This window comes from Strigops habroptila, chromosome 17, assembly GCF_004027225.2.
Source record: "Strigops habroptila isolate Jane chromosome 17, bStrHab1.2.pri, whole genome shotgun sequence".
Taxonomy (NCBI): domain Eukaryota; kingdom Metazoa; phylum Chordata; class Aves; order Psittaciformes; family Psittacidae; genus Strigops; species Strigops habroptila.
Window position 1 is genome coordinate 3,357,592 of NC_044293.2, and position 18,266 is coordinate 3,375,857.

An 18,266-nucleotide genomic window follows, 5' to 3' on the forward strand; every position below is an offset into this window, starting at 1 on the left:
ATCACTTGACATGATGTCCTAACTCAAGCAGTTTAGCAGCTTATTTCACAACAAAACAAGCAAAATGAGGAAGGTAAATAAATGAGGGAAAGAACCATGGTTACAGTGAAAATCTCACACAGCTTATTTAGATATGTGCCTGCTGCCTAGCTCATCTATCTACAGCCTTGACAAATATGCTGATATGTTAGAAGAATAAATCATTTTATGTGGTCAATACTGAAGAAACTTTAGGAGGGATTTGCATGTTGAGAAGGTGATGACTTGGCAAAGACTGGAAGGATTTTCTATGCACAGGCAGGAATATGACCCAGAGATGGATATCAAAGTAAATATTATCAGAAGAATGGAGGGAGATGTAACCAGAAACAAAGTCTGAGGTAAATTCTGTAGGAAGAACATGACTTGGAACTGGTTTATTGCTCTCTCAGCATTTAAACCTAACGTTGGCACATTCCTTAGGCACTTCAGACCATATCATACCCACATACAGAGTCCTCTCAGCTGATTATACCTTTACGTTACAACAGCATATTATGTAGTCTCCTAATCTCATTCCCTTGTTGTTTCACCAAGTAATACACAATGAAGCTGGACAAGACAATGAACACCTGTGAAGGACAGGAAAACTATTAGCAGTGCAGAGCTTGATTTTCGCTTTGATGAAAGCTTGAACAAGCCCCTGAAACTTACAGAAATGACTGCACATTCTGTAGCAATGAAAAATAGACCGGGACCTACAAGGTGACAAGTTCCTTTCATTAGACTTCAGTCCCTTCTCAAACCACAAACTAAAGATCATGAAAACCCAAAGGAACAAGAGGCACGTGGAAACACAACCTGTATATTGCCCTTTTTAAACCTCTAACTCACACCCAAGTTAAGTCCTTCATCATAGTCAATCTAAAGAAACAAAATAATGTCCACAATTTTCAGCATGTGCACAGTATTTCCATAGAAAAATGTATTCACATCAATAGAAGTGGGAATTCCACACACAGGTAGGAGAAAGCAGTTGAGCAGATTTCCAGCTTCTAAATAAAACTGAAGTCTTACCGCAAATAATTTTCCTACCAAAATCACTTTGTGGCAAACTAACATCCTGCAAAGCTTAAATTGTGTTCTGAAATCTGAATTAAGGCTGATGTTTCAGCACATGAGGCACTGCTAACCCAACATCGAAATATAGCAATTGCCCTGAGTTAGACAGAAAGCAACAGTTATTAAAGGATTCTTTGCTCTTTCTTGCCAATATTGTCACATGAAAGTTTTCTGTTGTTCTAACATACTAATGGCATTCAAAGTTCTGGTTTTGTTAAACTATGTCACATGTTTTGAATAAGGAAAAATGAAATCTGCCAGCACAAAACTGTCTTAACCTTAGGGAAGACCAGACCAAGCAAGACAGAGTCCCTGCCAGTTTTGCACAAGGACTTCAATCTGCCTTACATCCTGCAGTGGAAGCAGATCCCCAATTGATGTTGAACACTTCATCAGATAAGGGTCTGTCCCCTTACGCTCTCTGTATTCAGAATCTTTTCAACATAGTTAACCACACATTTGCACTGATTTACTGAAAACCAACACAATCTTACCCATTAGTAGAATAATTGCCTGGCTAGTCTTTCACTCCACACTTCTCTCCCAGCTTCCCATGGCTAAATGAGTCCCTCCAAACAGGCTTTTCCCAGTGGAAGACAATGTGTTCTTCCATGTCTTATTTCAGATGCCTCCACTTTTAACAGGGCTGTAACCACCCTGTTTTCTACGTGTCAAGCTGAAACCACTTTGCCCCTGTTGAATAGCACCTAATTCTATGAACAAACATATGGAAACCAGTGACTATCCCCAGGGAAGATGCTGTCCATGACATGCAAAGCCTATCTGGACACAGAAATCGTTGCAATGGCTTGGTTCTGTTCGTTTGTAAACCTCAAAAGGCCAGTAAAAGCAGTGGATTACCTAATCAGTGATTTATAGCAATATTGCTCTACCTATGTGCATCTCAGGTGGTAACAACATATGGATTTGGAGTTAATAAAATGTTAATAATCCAATGGTTCATCTTTTCCTGATTCACTAGGGATATCTCTTCTTGCATTTTACATAAACCTGTCATATAAGCCAGTGGCAAGGTGTGAAAGAACACACTCAGGTACAAGAACCTGCCCTCTGATTCATTACAAAACTTCACTTACACTATCTATATCTGTAAGAAGCAAGTATTTCTGAGAACTCACCACTGAAGCTCCAACCAGGGGAAAACGATACTTGCCTGAACCTCAATGCTGGATGGAGACTCAGAAGAAGAGGCAGTAGGTGAGGTCTTCTTCTTGTGTCTTGGGTAGGTCTTTCATGGAGACTTCTGCCCCTGACTCTTACCTTCAGAAGAAGCCAGATTATCTTTTCTCTTTCCGAGAGCAATTCCCGCTGAAGTCATCAGGTTAATCCTATAAGAGGGAAAAAAAAAAAATAGAGAGAAATTTATTCTATGTAGAGCAGGACTATAAGGGTTGAGCTTCACTGAAATCCCACAGGGAAAAGTTAAAGAGGTGCCTGGGTCTTAAGCTGACACTGCACACAGAGCATTTCAACCTCAGATTATAGAACGGATCTCATGGAGGGGAAAACCTTTTTATTTTCTAACATTGAAAGCAATATGAACACAAGTTGTCTTGATAAGTAAAGAGATAAAATCCATTCAAAACAATTAACCACAGAGCGAAGCTTTCCCTTCTTTACCCGAAACACTTCTCTCTTAATTCCAAACCTGTAACAGTTCCCCAGTCAATCCCCCTGAATCACCCTTTCTGCAGTGAAATACATCTGTGGGGACAAATGTTTCTGCCTTTGCTCTGAGCAAACTTCTTTTTCCTCCCAGGTAGACCTAACATCTCAGCCACCAGATTCCCACTGACACTGTGGAAAGTCCAGACATGCCAAATTCCACCCCAGCTCTTTAGAGAGGATAGTATTTCCCTAACCCAGACCTACCTAAAGAAAGCACATGAAGTTATTCAAATATTTATTCCTAGATTCTGGGAGGTCAGACTGATATCACTTCTACAAGCATGAGTCCGGCGTAATGACTGAAACTCAGGATTTACACCCGTGTGTTTGCAATCAGCATGAAGTCACTCAGTGGGCATCTCTCACCAGAAGTGTAAAATGACAGCTTTGTATGCATAAAGCACTGCAAGATAAGCCCACAGCCTCAAAAAGCAAAGAAATGAGCCAGGCCTGATTCTGATGCTGCATCAGTATTCAGCGGTGGTTTCAGTGGGACAGCTCAGTATTTACACTGGAGTAAGGAAAATCAGGATTAGGCACCATCTGTCTCAGAGAGTCAAGCAACCAGAATTGCTCTACACATTAGAATCCTCTTCCCCATTTCTTTAATCTCTTGCACATTCCAGGTTTTCCATTCAGCTTCAGTGACAAAAGATTTTACAAAATGACAGTCCAGATTGAGAGAACAGAAATGACAACCTCTCACAAAAGAGATACCAAACTTTTATCAACGATAAGTGCTCCTTCCACACAGACACTGGTCTGCAATGGTAAATATAAGGCAGATGTTGAATGGAAATTAAACATTGTGCTCCCAGGGTGGCCCCGGCTGCATTCAGAGTTTGATTTAAAACAAGGCCAGAGTTCTTTCATCATTTCTTCAAAGTTTCAATTTTAAAGATATTCCAAACAGTCACATACTTGACTTAGAACTTGGCAATGCAAGACAATATATATGTGTAAAAAAGCCTAATACGGATAATAAAAGGCAAAGCAAGTTGTCTGTAGGATGGACTAAGAGAATTTGTTCATCAAATCAGGTCTATTTCAGTGTTCTGAGAGTTAAAAGTGAATTCAGGTGAAATATCTTTTCCCGTTTCCTTCAAAGTAAATTCACAAGCAGCACTGATCATTTGGGAGACTCAGACAACTGGATATTCTTAAACATAACCAGAACAGGAGCCTAACTCTTCAGCAGTTTAAGGAGTATTTCTCTGCTAGCTTCTTTAAGACTTAACCCATATTTACATCTGTGCAAGCACTCTGCCTGTTATTATTAGAGATGATAAAATAGCTCTAGACATTTGCAATGACTTAGATATTCAAACTCAAGCAGCACATATTTGAACAGTCTGTAGCGTTTTCTTTTTCTAATTTCTGATAATGTAATAGCTCAGTCGAAATAATGTAATAACAGACTTTTAAAAATGAAATTCCAAAACTGCTATATACACTGTACAGTTAGGAGAGTGAGTGTAAATTTAAGGGTTGAAAAGATGCTCCTATTTACAAAAGCAGTTAAAAGCATAAACCAAATTGGATTTGCTTCTCTCCAAATTAGTCAGATTTTTTTAAGACCAAAATATCCTGGAAGTGAAATTCCTCGATTATTTACAACTTGAATATGTAAATATGTTTGTGCTCTTCTTGGAAGCCATATCTTCGAAATCATTTCTTTCTTGAAACAATTTCATATCAAATGGAGTAAAACAAAAAACTTTTGAGGCCATGACTTTGTAACCTCGCTAAAGTTTTGAACACGGGAAAAGCTGGCCTGTTCACATAAAACAATCAAACACGTACCTAAACGTCAAGTCATGTCTTCTATATATATTTCTCCCCCCATGAAAGGAAGAAATTGTGACAAGATTTTACTTTTAGATGACCTGACACCAGCACTTTCTGGAATGAGCAGGACCGTCATTCCCCCCTTCGTTTCCCAATATGAGATTCAATCATCTGAAACACAGACCTCATTCTACACTGAGAGATTTTCAAACAAAACCAAGTTGCAAACAGTCTCCCTGGCCTTTTTAAAAATCATTTTCAATTGCTTTAAAACAGAAAATATAGATGGATGGATGAATGAATGGACAGCTAGAGAAATGCTTTCAGTCATGCTTCCTCCCCCCGGCACAGCCCCCCCCCCCCCCCCGCCTTAAAATTGAAAAGCATCAGTATCCAAATAGCAACAGGAAATTTTTACCTTGTGGCTAAATAGCTCACTGTTCACTTTGCAGCTGCCTCTATTTTTTGCTGGGCAAAAACACCAATACAAAAGTCTTTCCTAAGAAACCAAGCTTTTGACATAAGGGCAGCGACAAACGCAAACCTACAAAGAATTTTTTCCCCCCGTCCCGTCGTTATAATTCCTAATTTTGTGGGATGTATTGCTGGGCTGTTTATCATAACAGTGTGCAATAAAAAGGACGACTAACTCTTGCAATTTTCTCCCTACTCCTCCCCTTGACAGGGGCCACTGATAGGGAAAGAGGCTCGGAAAAGCAGAGCAGTGAAAGGCTAAGAAACAATAGGCAACCATGGCTTTGACAATGCAGCCCTGAACCCTTTCTGCTCCCGCTGTGACACTTGCATTCAAGAGCAAGGGCGGCTGCCATCATAAGAATGGACAATGGCATGAGGAATACAAGGGAGAGGGGGGATAAAAAAAAAAAGAAAGAAGGAAATCAGATGAATTCAGAGCTAAGATGGCAGAGCTCTCACCTTTTCCGCTTTTTTCGAGTAATCTGGATGGAGACGTCCCGCAGAGAAGAGATAAAAAGGGTGTGCTGAACTGTTGGATGGTTCTGAAGACTTCTGCATTTGCAAACGCATTTTAGAACTATTTGTAGGGGTATATATGCTGCATGCCATCTCTCTGTCTCTGTCTCTCTCTCTCTCTCTGTGTCTCTCTCTCTTCTGTTTTATGTCCTGCTATCTCCATCACACACCTCTAATAGTATGAAGACTTTCTGCCCATGTAAGTAAGTGAGAGTGTGTGTTCCTTAATGTTTGAATCAAGACACACGTCTGCATGCATTTCTAATCTAAGGAGCCTATAGCAGTTACTACAACTATCAATTAGTCAGCAATAGCTTGAGATCCCCATGTGTCTGGGTGAACAAAGGTGAGAAACACATGCAAATAGTACTACAGCACCTGGGTCACGTACAGTAACTTATCTCGCAACAAATAATTGCATCTGTTTCTGCCTTTTCGGTGCTTCTTGCTCATTGTAATGTAAAGTTACAGGTTATTAATGTGAATAGTAACACAATTAGACATGGCATTGTATATTTTCATTTGAACACCACAATAAAAGGAAATTAAGCTTAACTAGATGGAAATAAATGGTGACTTAAAGGCTTTAAACTAAAAGATTCTCTGATCTGTAACAGTGCTTCCATTTTTTGATCAATTGTTCCTGAGTTAAAGATGCAAATGATGTAAATGTATTTGGTCATTTCATATATATTAGATAAGAAACTGATTATTCCAGAGGAGACAGAGTGGATGCCTAATTTCCTGAAGTTAAGTCCATAAAGAGGGTAAGCTCATTCTGTTCCTATTTGTTTTAATTAAGCGACTATTACTTTTAAGATCATTTTAAGGGTGTATTTGCAGATGTTTTAGACTTAAACCAAACAATTAAGAAACAAGATACGGTACCTTTTACTCCCTCCTTCTTATTAACCTCAAAAAATGAGCCTTTAAAAACTGTCAGAATCAAAAAGGACTAAAAAGAAAAAAAAATAAAAAATGCCCTGAACAAAATCAGAAACAATAAAATGAAACAAGCTCCAAAATCCAGCTCCACCCTGACTCCACCACAAGCAAAGACAGAGCTAGGCTAATATCCATGAGCAGAGAGCATTTCAAAGGTGACAACACAGTCTGTGGACAATGTTATTTACACAGATTTGAGGAGAGCGACCATGGCTCCAAACTGCAATTCAATTTGCAGGAATTATACCCCTGGTTTCCAAGTGCAGGGAACTCCAAAAATCAAACAGTTTGACAGAAAGAGTTTGGAGCTGAGAAGTAAGCAGTTTTTCCTCACGTACAATATGCTCAGAGTCCTGCTGCATAACCCTCTATCGTTAGCTCCCTTTCTACTTGTATCACCTTCCATGGGAGGCTAATTAGTGACACCAAAGGAAAAACATTCTTCCCAATTTTGGCTTCCAAGAAACTGTCAAGTTTATTTAGGTTAAGACAGCATAAAGAGAAAAAAAAAACCATCTTACATTTAATACAACAGAAATACCTCCTTAAAGAAATAACTCCCCAGCTCCCTCACCTTTTAAGAACAGGCTAGTGCCTAGAAGATTACAGCCTTCCACTGCAAGCAACATAGAAGGTGCTCACAATGAAGCCAAATTAAAGCAAAGCTGCAGCAAAGCAGCGTCTTTGCCCACAGAAGCCCTGAGTGCAAGCGTCCCAGAGCTGACTGTACACCATAAAATAAAGCAATAACGGGCTTGAAAAGAAGCGGCGCTCAATGGGTGTTGTGCTGACCCGCCATGCAGTTTCATTGCAAAACTTAGCTGTTGGGAATTGCAGGCGCTATGGAGACAGAAGATTTCCAATATGCCAAGTGCTGAGCTTATCGTAGGCTCTTTGCTCTCTCAAAGACAGACACCGCATAGAGGACTAGCACAACATGGAGAGCAGCGGCCGGCTTTGCAGCTCCCACCAGAAACAACCACGCACGCGGTCCCTTTGCCAGAGGTCCTATCAGGCAGACAAAAGCATAACAAAAACTACCAAATAATCTCACCCTTCGCCGAACAATGAGACCTTAAAATATATGTACGCCAGGGTATTACATGCAGAATAGGCAGGGGGAGGGGTGGGAGGGGGGGATGAGAACAACATTTCCCATCAATGCGTTTTATTTCTTAATGTCTCAAAAAGGCTGTTTCCCACTTCAACGTGAATTACTCATCTCTTTTATCGGGCCAGTCTGTTGCCTGCGAATGTACATCTCAGGTGAAAAGGGGCATTTGTTTAGGAGTTTAAACAGAAACTAATCGCTCGATACTTATCTGGGGTTGAGAAGTAGTTAAATAGAATAGTAAAGACTGTAATCATTCCCGTGGCTATCTATCTGCTAACAGCACTTGGGCACGCAGGTCCGACAGACGGTAGCTAAGGGAGGAAGGTGGTTAAACTAGAGAGCTGGATATTTTTACCACTGTATTTTATGTCCAATTCTCTTAGCTCCTAGTCTGAATCCTCATACTGCTGCTCCTTCAAATATAGCACATTCTGATAAAATAAGCCAGCTCTCTTTAAAAAAAAACAACCCAAACCACAGATGAATAGACACCACTAATCAGATGTAATGTAATCGAATGCTCTTCTTCATCTAATCTGTCTACTCTGTGTAATCTAGCTATTCTACCAGCTCCAGCATTTGTAATAGGCATGACATTGATTCAGATCTCGTATAATGTTATTTCAGTATTTTATTCTTCAATGAGACTACAAGTTGGGTGGCTGCTTTGCATTCAAAACTCTCCATCAACTTTCTACACGTTATCATGTCTAAAGCAAAGCTGATCTGCACCTTTCTGCTCCTTTTTAATTGCTGCATTTCATAACGTTGCAGACGAGCCTCAGAGCGTGGCACAAATTTTGAGACAGACAAAAGAGCAACAGGAATTTAACAGCAGATCTGCCCAGGATCAACAGGGAAAAATGAAACCCACAAAGCTATCTGATAAGATCTGCTTTCAGACACAAGCAGGAATAGACGAAACCTTGTCCGCATACAACACTCGCTCATTTTTATGCTTTCTAAAATGCAGAATGAGCTTCTTAAAAACAAGCATTTAAACAGCGTCCACCTGGGTTTTCCCCACAAGGAAAAAAAAACCTCCTCTTATTTTACAGGACACAGATTAACAGACATATCAGTCTGCTTAGGTAAATGACAGCAGTGGAAAGAACAAACCAACCCTCTCATACAAACAAATACATTTGAATGTAATAAAAATGTTGACGTTTATGTGATTAAAGCAATTGTTTTCTTCATTTAAGGCCTTACCATTGGAATAATTCAAAATTAAGTGAGAAACATCAGCCTCTTGGGTTTTGCAAAAGAGATTTAATTTGTAGGAATAGTTGGGGGTTTTTTTAAAACGTAGCTATTTTCAACGTTGCAAGATAAAGCTCTCCTTTTTTTCTAATTTTATTTTAAGAATAGACCCCATTTAGGATTTCACATTGTAAATCTCCCTATGTCTGAATGCTGTTACAAGGTTTGACAATGAAAGAATAATTCATGTCAGACAAAAAGAGCCCTTCAATCAGCTTCATGCAGCTTTTCTCCTGCAGGGCTATGCCAAAACGAATGTGGAATCCTGAACTGAACCATCCATCACATTTCCCGAGTCTTTCAATTAATGACACTGCAATCAGATCGATGGCGTGTAATAAGAAAAGAGCTTTGCATTTCTATACCTATTAATTCGCTGAGTAACTCCAGTGGTAAAACGTGACCAGAAAGGGAAAAGAAAATTTCATCCTCCTAGCAAGATTTTTGGGGATGTTTAAGCCACTCTGGATGAGCCTCAGTGCTACCTTCCTCTCTTACCCCAAGTCCTGAGTGCTCAAAGCAAAAATCACATAGGCTTTTTTGTTTAAAAGCACGACAGTCTTCCTCCCAGACAGGTATTTCTGCTGCTAAGCACATGGAGCACTGAGTGATTTCTTGGTAGACGCTCTAGATTATTAAGAGGACTCCATTTTTCTCCCAGGCTTAGGCTGGTCAACCCCCACCAGCCTCCTGTTAGCCAGAATGTCCTCTGTGCAGTCTGAGCCATGGAGGAGCGCAGTCACTTACAGGGCAGGACTCTGCAGACTGGTCCTCCAGTGTGAAGGCTGTAATTAGCGACCACATTTCCAGATCACAGAACATGCCAAGGATGGAGTTACCTCACGCAGTGATTAACCTCCAACAAAACGAGGTGGGGGACAGAGCTGGGCAGGCGGTGAGGGCAGCTGGGACAAAAAGAGTCTACCAGCAACCATGGAATGAAATTAGAGTGACCTCACGTCAGTGAACTGGCATAAGAGTTTGGATCGATGACAAAAATCACCGAGGCTTTGCAGAACAGAGCTGCCAAGCACATTGCAATCCCCTTACTGCAAACGCTGTGGGTATTGTTTGGAGAAGCCAAACACTACAGGAAAGAGAAAACCGCAATTAAACAGAACATTGCAATTATTAAAAGGATTTCATTCGGAATTGTCTTTTTCTTCCAAAAGGTAGCATTTTGGCCTCAAAATGTTGGACTTACAAAATATCCTGGCTTTGAATGTTACTCAGCCACACATTTCCTAAAAAGCTACCAGGTCTCCCCTTTCTGGGTCATGCAGGGAAATAAGAGCTCAAAGCAAAAGGCTTTACCACCTTGAGCTTCACGAGCAGTTTAGAAGGAAGAAGTGATTTGGAGGACCTTGCAGGAGACAAGGATGGGTCACAGGTGATGAAACACACATCTTGCCCACAGAAAGATCCTGTTGTGTTGCCTTGGACAGGAAACTGGACCTGAACTGCCCCCATCAACATTAACCCTTCCTTTGGATCAGGTGAAGACTTCAATCTCCAGTGCTGACACTTACTTCAGCAGCTTTGGCTTCCCCTCAAAGGAAAGAAGCTGCAGCTGTGATAGGAGATGGAGCCAGATCAAAACTTACAAAAAGGCCTTCTTTTGGGAGCAATAGACTTTCAGGGAGGTTGTGTATTTTGGAAGTCTTCAGCAAAGGAAAAGAAATCTTTATGAAAGAAAACAAGAAATGGAACCACAGAAAACAAGGGAGGTTTCTAAGGTTCACTTCATCAATCCTTACAAATATCAGAGAGTGCTTGTAAAGGATCGTTTCTGGCTTTGCCTCTTAACATGTTCTATGATCAAATTTCAGCAGTTCTGAATTTTGGCAGCACTTTGAAACAAAAGCCTTGTAAATGCTGCGTCTGAACGTACCCATCCATGCCACATATGGAGTTAGACACAGCCTGTAAGCTTGCGGGCCTAGGAGGGCAACAGAAAACACCATGAAAAAGTGAAATGGGATCATGCCCATGAGCTTAGTTGCAAAATAACTGCAGCTAAAGCACAGTGAGAGATGCCCACTCACTGGCAGACAAAGAACAATAAATAAATAAATCATGTAAAGCAAAGACAATTCATTTACTATTAAAACATGGCAGTTGAATGTATGCTAAAGAAATAGGATAAGAAGAAATCTAGGAAGAGAAACCTGTAAAACTGAAAGCTTTAACTAGGAAGCTAAACACAAAGCATTTATATTGTATGTCACTGTATGTTAACCTCTCTCTGTAGAGCACATACCCATCAGTGGTTTGGGATCCCACCGTGTTTCAGAGGAGCACGTTTCAGAGCGTAGTTGCAGCACACGTACTCCAGCGACCTCCCACGTATAACCAGCACTCAGGCTAGAAGTGAGCGCATATCACCTCTCTTGCCTTACAGGAACATTACATTAACAACAACCCCAACTAGCTTTTGTGCATATGTCAGCATCTCTGCCCAGGGTGGTGTCTTTAAGCCCAGGGAGGTTGCAAGAGTTGTGGGGAATATTTCTGACATTATACAAGATTCTCACAGCAAATACGTGACTGGAGATTTACAGCTCTCAACAGTGCCCTGCACTGTCCAGCTGCAAAGCACAGTATGTGCTCCACAGCTTAATAACATACAAATGTCTTGTCTGCTAGTAGGTCAGGCAGAGAGGAGAAAGGGGTGCCGCCTCGAGCCATTATTTCAGCACTGGCTGCCTTCCAGGAACTAACAGAGCTTCAGAAGGCATGGGCAGGCTTGCTTACATCTGCTTCCCTCTGCTGTAGCTGCAGACAGACTTACACACCGATATTTTCCTTCCTTTCCTCTTTTTTAACGGGTCTGTACAAGCTTTCAGTAGGTATCCTTAGGGTTCTTTTCCTCATTCCTCTCAAAGGAGCTTTGGGAGTGACCACTGCAAATGAATTTGATAAAGAGAAGGCTTCTGTAACGGTTTGTCTTGTTCTGTGGCAGCATCTGGCCTTGCGGTAATGCATGTGTCTACAAAAGCTGCGGAGCCTCTGTTAGCCCCTGTCACCAGAGAAAGTCAGCTACCTGTCTTGTTGATGTACAGACAGGCACACAAAATTCCACCTGGACTGCTCAAAGTCGTGACCAAATCTGAGCTTTGGGAGTCAGACCTTCTCCCATGAGGTGGGAAGCAAAAGTTAGCCACAGAAACACAGAGCTTCAGCTACGTGGTCCTGGGTTCAATCCCTACTAATTACAACATTTAAATAGTCATTATTCAATTTCCTTCTTTCTTCTGAAATAGTAACTAAAAAGACACCTTCACAATGCTCCTGGTGCTCCGGCATATGATTAATTCTACAATTACATTTCAGCATTAAAACAATCAATTCAACAAGGATGCTGCAAGTCAGCCTCCACCTATAAGAACTCCCATGTGTCTCCTTATCTAGGAATCCTACCCTTAGCTGTTTCCAAATTCAAACCATTCAAACCAGGTTTCCCTGTTCAAACCATAGCACTGCAATCACTCCTTCCATCAAAATGAAAACAGGTATATTTCAGTACCTGCATTTCACAAATGATTATCTGACAACACTGTATTATTAAAAGGTAGATAAAGCAAAACATGAAGGTAACTGAGATCATAGAATCAAAGTATGGCTTGGGTTGGAAGGGACCTTTAAAGATCATCTAGGTACTAAAATACTCTGAGGATGCATATGGGATTACAAGGCTGGAAGCGGTCAGGCATGGTTTAAGTTCTCAAGTAAGGGTGGAGTTTTCCAAGAGGCAGCGATGTGTATCGGGACAATTCTACATTTCCCAGGCACCTAAATGAGACAGAGAGGCACAGGATCCTTTTGAAAGGACAGTGTGTTGCCACTGGAATGCAAAAAGGATGAGGAGCACCAGCTGAGGAGTCAAAGATCAGGGTGGAGCGGGGTGATCCCAGCTTCACATTCCTCATGATGCCATGGGATGAAAAAAAGAGCACTTTAGTTTTGTTCTGGGCTGATCTCATCCTCAGATAAAACAATAGAATCACATATACAAATATTGGCAGCGCTCAGCCTTGTTTTTCACTGCAAGCCCAAAGGGCACGCGGCAGTGAAACTGCAAGCTCTTCTGAGCATGTCTAATCAGCTCTGCCTGCCAGATTTCCAATCTCTGGTGGCCAGCTCTGTTCCCAATTTATACAAGAATGCAGCTTCCAGTACGCGTGGTGCTCTGAGGACAAGCTCCGGTCCTCAGGCCCATCTGAAACAGGAGAAGAACACACACGGAGGGAGTAGGCACAGAAAGGAGTTTATGAATTGGCTTCTCTTGATGTCCCTGCTGGGATCTCTACTCAAAGCCATGGGGTTTGGTGAAAACAGCTCTCCAATAGGTTTGGCTTTCCACTGTGCCTCCTGGAGGCATAACATTGGAGGAATAGCAGACTAAACCAGGACTCCCAGCCGCTCTGCAGGACACTGAAATATGGAGGCTGCTCCATAGCAGAGAGCAATAACCACTACCCTGCACATCAGTCCCACCCAGCTCAGAAAGGAGTGGACAATGGTCCATCATCACCCAGACAGAAGCAATTAGCTCTTGTTCCCTCATCAGGGGTGTTTTCTCAGTCATTTCATTAGCAGCAACAAGACTGGGCCTTTATCTGCATCTTTCAACAACTAAACAACTTTTAAAATAGCAGCATTACACTATCTCATATAACTTTTGACAAACCAACCCAGCTGCTGACATTATTCAGGTAGTCTCCCTCTACAGTGAATAGAAAGAACAACATATCCAACAGGCAATCGACTTCTTCCTAACACAGGACCTAAAACAGCTAACATCATTCACACTCTGGACATGCCCCCTTCTCGCCACTGGTTACAAAGAGATCTGACTGACCAGTATAGCTCTAAATGACTAATTTTTAGACATTTGAAATTAGACAAGACTGTTCCTATTCGAAGTGTCTAGCCCTTGTATGACTAACATTGGGATGTGGCGACCTAAACCTGATAAAACTCTTTAATATCCTATGTAGTTTGAAAAGAAGACATCTCAAAAGCCCTAGCCAGTATCTCAACTGTTCCACACAACTTTCTGACATACAGACTAATGTCTCATGCATTCCTCTAACATCTCAGGAGTGGAAACTTGTGAGAAAGAGGTAATGGACAATGTTATTTATGCTACTTGAGCAAATATCTTCTTAATTTCAAGTGCCTAATCATTTTCTTGTGTCTGTTACCTTCGTCCTTAACTTCTCATTGTTCTTCTACCTCTACTACACTCGTATATACACACGCACATGTATATTTGGTCTTGACAGACATGGAGATAACTATTATAAGAAGGAGTTTAATCTTAAATAATGCCAGGATACAGAAAAGAAGAAATTTCTTTACACTTCTGTGAGCTAAGAAATAAGTTATTCACACAAAAGCTGAGAAGTGGGATAATTTGAGGTACTATCAGATGCTGATCAGATTTATGCCAATGGTTAGTGAGCCTTAACTGCAAACACAGACAGATCAGTGTTCTTGTAAGTAAGCTGCTGCATGTTTTAAATGGAAGTCATTTCTTCTCCGAGAGTACATTAGTCACGTGTAAACTGTTGAACCTGGTGAAATAAAACTTTCCTGATGGTCACAGTAGTTGCCTTGTGGAAGACTTTATTACCCTTACATTAGCTTGTAAAATTACCATTATTACTGAACTCAAAACTAACCACTAGTGTTTCAATTCAGCCACCTCCTGCAGCAGAATACGACAGGCTGACCATGCACTGTGAGTGTTATTCGTACCTTCAAAGGCAGAATATAAGGATTACATACTGCTTTGGCTCACTGTTGGATGTGCATGAGTTTAAATACCTGCGTATTAGAGTTCCAGAGAAACAGATTTTGGCTTTTCCCCAAAGTATTCTGAGATCAACCACATTTGTCAGCAATACTTCATATTCTAGTGGATATCTGACAAAACTAATAGCCTCTAAACAGTTTTTGGCATCTAAGCCCCTCCCTATACAGGAAAGACGACACGACAGAAAATACACAGTGAGTCCAAACTCTTCAACTTACCTTGAGCCCGTACACACAGAGCAGAGGCCAGCTACGCTAGAGAGGTTTGGTACAACTCCACTGTGTTTCCTGGACAGTTTCAGCTGTTTTTACAAGCACTAAAATTGCTACTGGGCTATCATCTCATTTCCCAAGTTTTACAATCCAGTTTCTTTTAGGAATGCACCTTCAGAATGTGCGGTGAGAAGATGATACTGCAAAACCATCGTTACCGCTCTGTAACTCGTGTTACTTATGAGCTTGCTCAGACCTTGAAGACAGTGTCTGAAGAACCCCTCGTAAGCCAAGTTAAGCCTGGTAGAAGTAGGTGGTTTCACTAACAGTAGTGAGGGTTCAATTGAAAATCGGGTACAATGAAGCCTGCAGAACTGATAAAACATATACAAACCGTGATCAGAGACTTAGGTTTCTAAACCGTATTGAGGTTGCAAAAACAAATTGACATTAACATATGGGGAAAGTCTGAAGTTGCAGCAAACATTCGCATATGTGAGAAACTTTGGCATGCAAGAGTCCCCATTAAATTCAAATATACAATGCAGAAGATTAAAGTTATTCAGAGGCATTAGTGTTTGCAAGATCAGACCCTGAGATTTCTCTGTGTAGTAACAGTTACTTTAGGTTTAATCTGTTATTGCATTAATATCTATAAAGAGCATATATAAATACAAATCAGATGGCAGCTGCAGTCTTACTGAAGTAAAACAAAAAGATTGGAGGGCTAAGGGGGAATTAAGATTTCCATGATGGCAATCTCCAACGCCATGTATTTTGGGATTACCATCCTTCCCAAACTGCAGCTATTTTTATTCCATACACAATATAGGCACACACAGAGCTATATATATGAGAATGAAAAAGGCAAATATATTACTTTGATCAAGAAGACAAGGACAATACTGATGGGAGAAATTGCTTCCAAATGGACAGATTGTCCTTACATAGGAGTAAGTGATAGTCTTAAGTATGGCAACCCCCCTCAGATTCCTGTGAAAAGCCTGATGTGCTCTACTTAACACTTAAGAAAATTCACTAGGGAATAATGACCTCTAATTTATTTTGTCTACAGTGATCTTCATCTGTGCTTCTGTTAATCTCACTCTGAAGATTTCAGGGTACTTTTTAACTAGGGACTGACTCATTCTCTAGCTGCCTAGTAGTTAATCTGCTCAGATATTTCCCCAAATAACCATCTGCTCTACCTTGTATTTGTTTCAATCTCTATCTTAGTTCTTGGTCTGTCCTGCTGGCTTATTCAGCACTCTTTAAATTTCTCCTCTGGCCTTATGTCTGGTTGCTTATGTTTTGGAGAGACAATAGAGGTGATACAGGCCATTATTCATGAGAAGCTTCAAGTGTAACGTGAGAAACATCTCATCTCCTGACCCCTGTTAGCATAAGAATTGCTGATAAAATTCTGGACTGAAAGAGAAGAATCTTCTGGGAAAAATATAGGCAAAAGTTTCACTTGAGAGATGTGTTTTGTAAGAAGGATCCAGATTAATTCTCTGCCCAAGGACTGGATCTAACTCCTAGTGCCATTACTGGGAATCTAGAGAGGTAGTGTGGGGACACCTTACATGCTTGTGAAATTTTAAAGAGCAGAATATTCTTTACATGCCTACTGCTCTGTGTTCTTGCATTTTTTTACCCAAGGATCAGGAAGTGATTTGCAAACTTCAGCAAATTAAGCCTCACGACACTCCTGGAGAGGAAGTAAATGTCGTTCTATTGATTCTATATCCGAATCACCTACGTTAAAGATTGAAGAGATCTCCTAGGATCATGCATCATCAAGTTACCAAGTTTTAACCAGTTTCAACTGGTCACACTGAGTTCTCAGTGCATTAGATCTTGCTGGCTTTCACCAGTGTACTTGATTCAGCACAAACTAAACCAATGCTACTTTAAAGGAAGAAGTATTAAACAAATGGCAAGCAGCAAACCAAATGGGCAATTAGTATTCTTGGATGGATTAAAGGAAAAAATCTATATGTACATACTCAAACTATTCCAAAATAAAATCTAAACATACTGAGAAATGTTTATAGATGTTCAAACTGCTAATGGCATGCAAGAGGCTTATCTTTCAAATATCATAGGTCATTGAAAAGGAATATGTGAATTTCCAAATGTTCCTTGCTTGGCTGATCCATCAATATGATAACTAATACATACTTAAACTCCTCAATGTACTCCCTGAAATTAAAACAACCAGATAGCACAGAAAGAGCTTAAATAACCATTATCAATGGATTTCAGATAAAAATCAAGAAATAATTTCAGAAAGATCACCCAACACAATCAAATGAAATAGCTTTGGAAATGGGTCAGGGAGGTGTGAGCTGGCAACCAATTACATTTCATATGCAAAGGCAGCTCAGCAACAGTCTCCCCAGATTAAAAGCTTGACAAAGTTGGTCCAAGCTACGTGCCTCACTAATTGATGGACAAAAAACCTTCAGTAAGCTAACAACTTTCTACTTACCAATAGGGGTGATGACAGAGTGGATGTTCATTCAGAGATAGGGTTTGGGAAGAGGCTGCAGATTTCTCTCCTTGTTTTGGGAAACCATGAGTGGCTATGTGTCCCCAAAAAATGACAGCACTGGAGGCAGGACTGCTGAGCATCCTTGTGTTTTCAGCACCAATCCAAAACACAGCCTCATGCCAGCTACTAAGAAGAAAATTAACTCTCTCCCAGCCAAAACCAGCACAATAGGTTTACAAGTCACCAGCAGTTTAAAGGCATTTAGCATCCTAAAGATAGTGCTAGGGACCTCACTGAATGTTCTGCCACACTGAAACACTAAATTCCTGTTTATTTCAGGACAAGTCTTTCCTTTGTGTTTGCTTTTATGTCATTTTCAACCTATCCCTGTCATTATCAGCTGAATACCTTTCAAATTCTGGCCCTTTAGCACTGTTTTTGTCTAAAACAGGAAGTCAAAATCATTTACATGCTCTTGTAAATGCCACCCTGCTCTCAGCAAAGTAAGAGGAGAGGTCTAGAAGACTACAGCATGGAAAAGAAACTCGCAGTATGGGAGAAATTAAGGAAACCCATCAGGGAATCAATGTGTTTTCTGCATGACAACACTTTGCAGGCTGAATGTATGGAAATGCAGAAACACTTCCACTTTCCTTTATAAATGATGGTATCATGCAGAGGTTCCAACCACAATCAGGGTGCCTCAGTGCTACTGGCACACTCACTCTACAACCCAGGTTCTTAAGAAGGATATCAAGCATTACTCAATTCACCACAAAATTAGGAGTACTGGAAGAGCAATCCCACTAATTAGTTCAAGGGAGGGCATTTCAAAACAAGGCA

At 40.7% G+C, this 18,266-nt stretch overlaps 1 long non-coding RNA gene across 1 annotated transcript in view; it reads right to left on the reverse strand.

Moving 5' to 3' along the window:
• Positions 1-2,281: 2,281 nt before the first annotated feature.
• LOC115616260 overlaps positions 2,282-18,266 on the reverse strand; it is a 36,829-nt gene continuing 20,844 nt past the window's right edge. The window contains exon 3 of the long non-coding RNA XR_003994256.1: positions 2,282-2,450. This is a non-coding gene — a long non-coding RNA (uncharacterized LOC115616260). The remainder of the gene's footprint in view (positions 2,451-18,266) is intronic.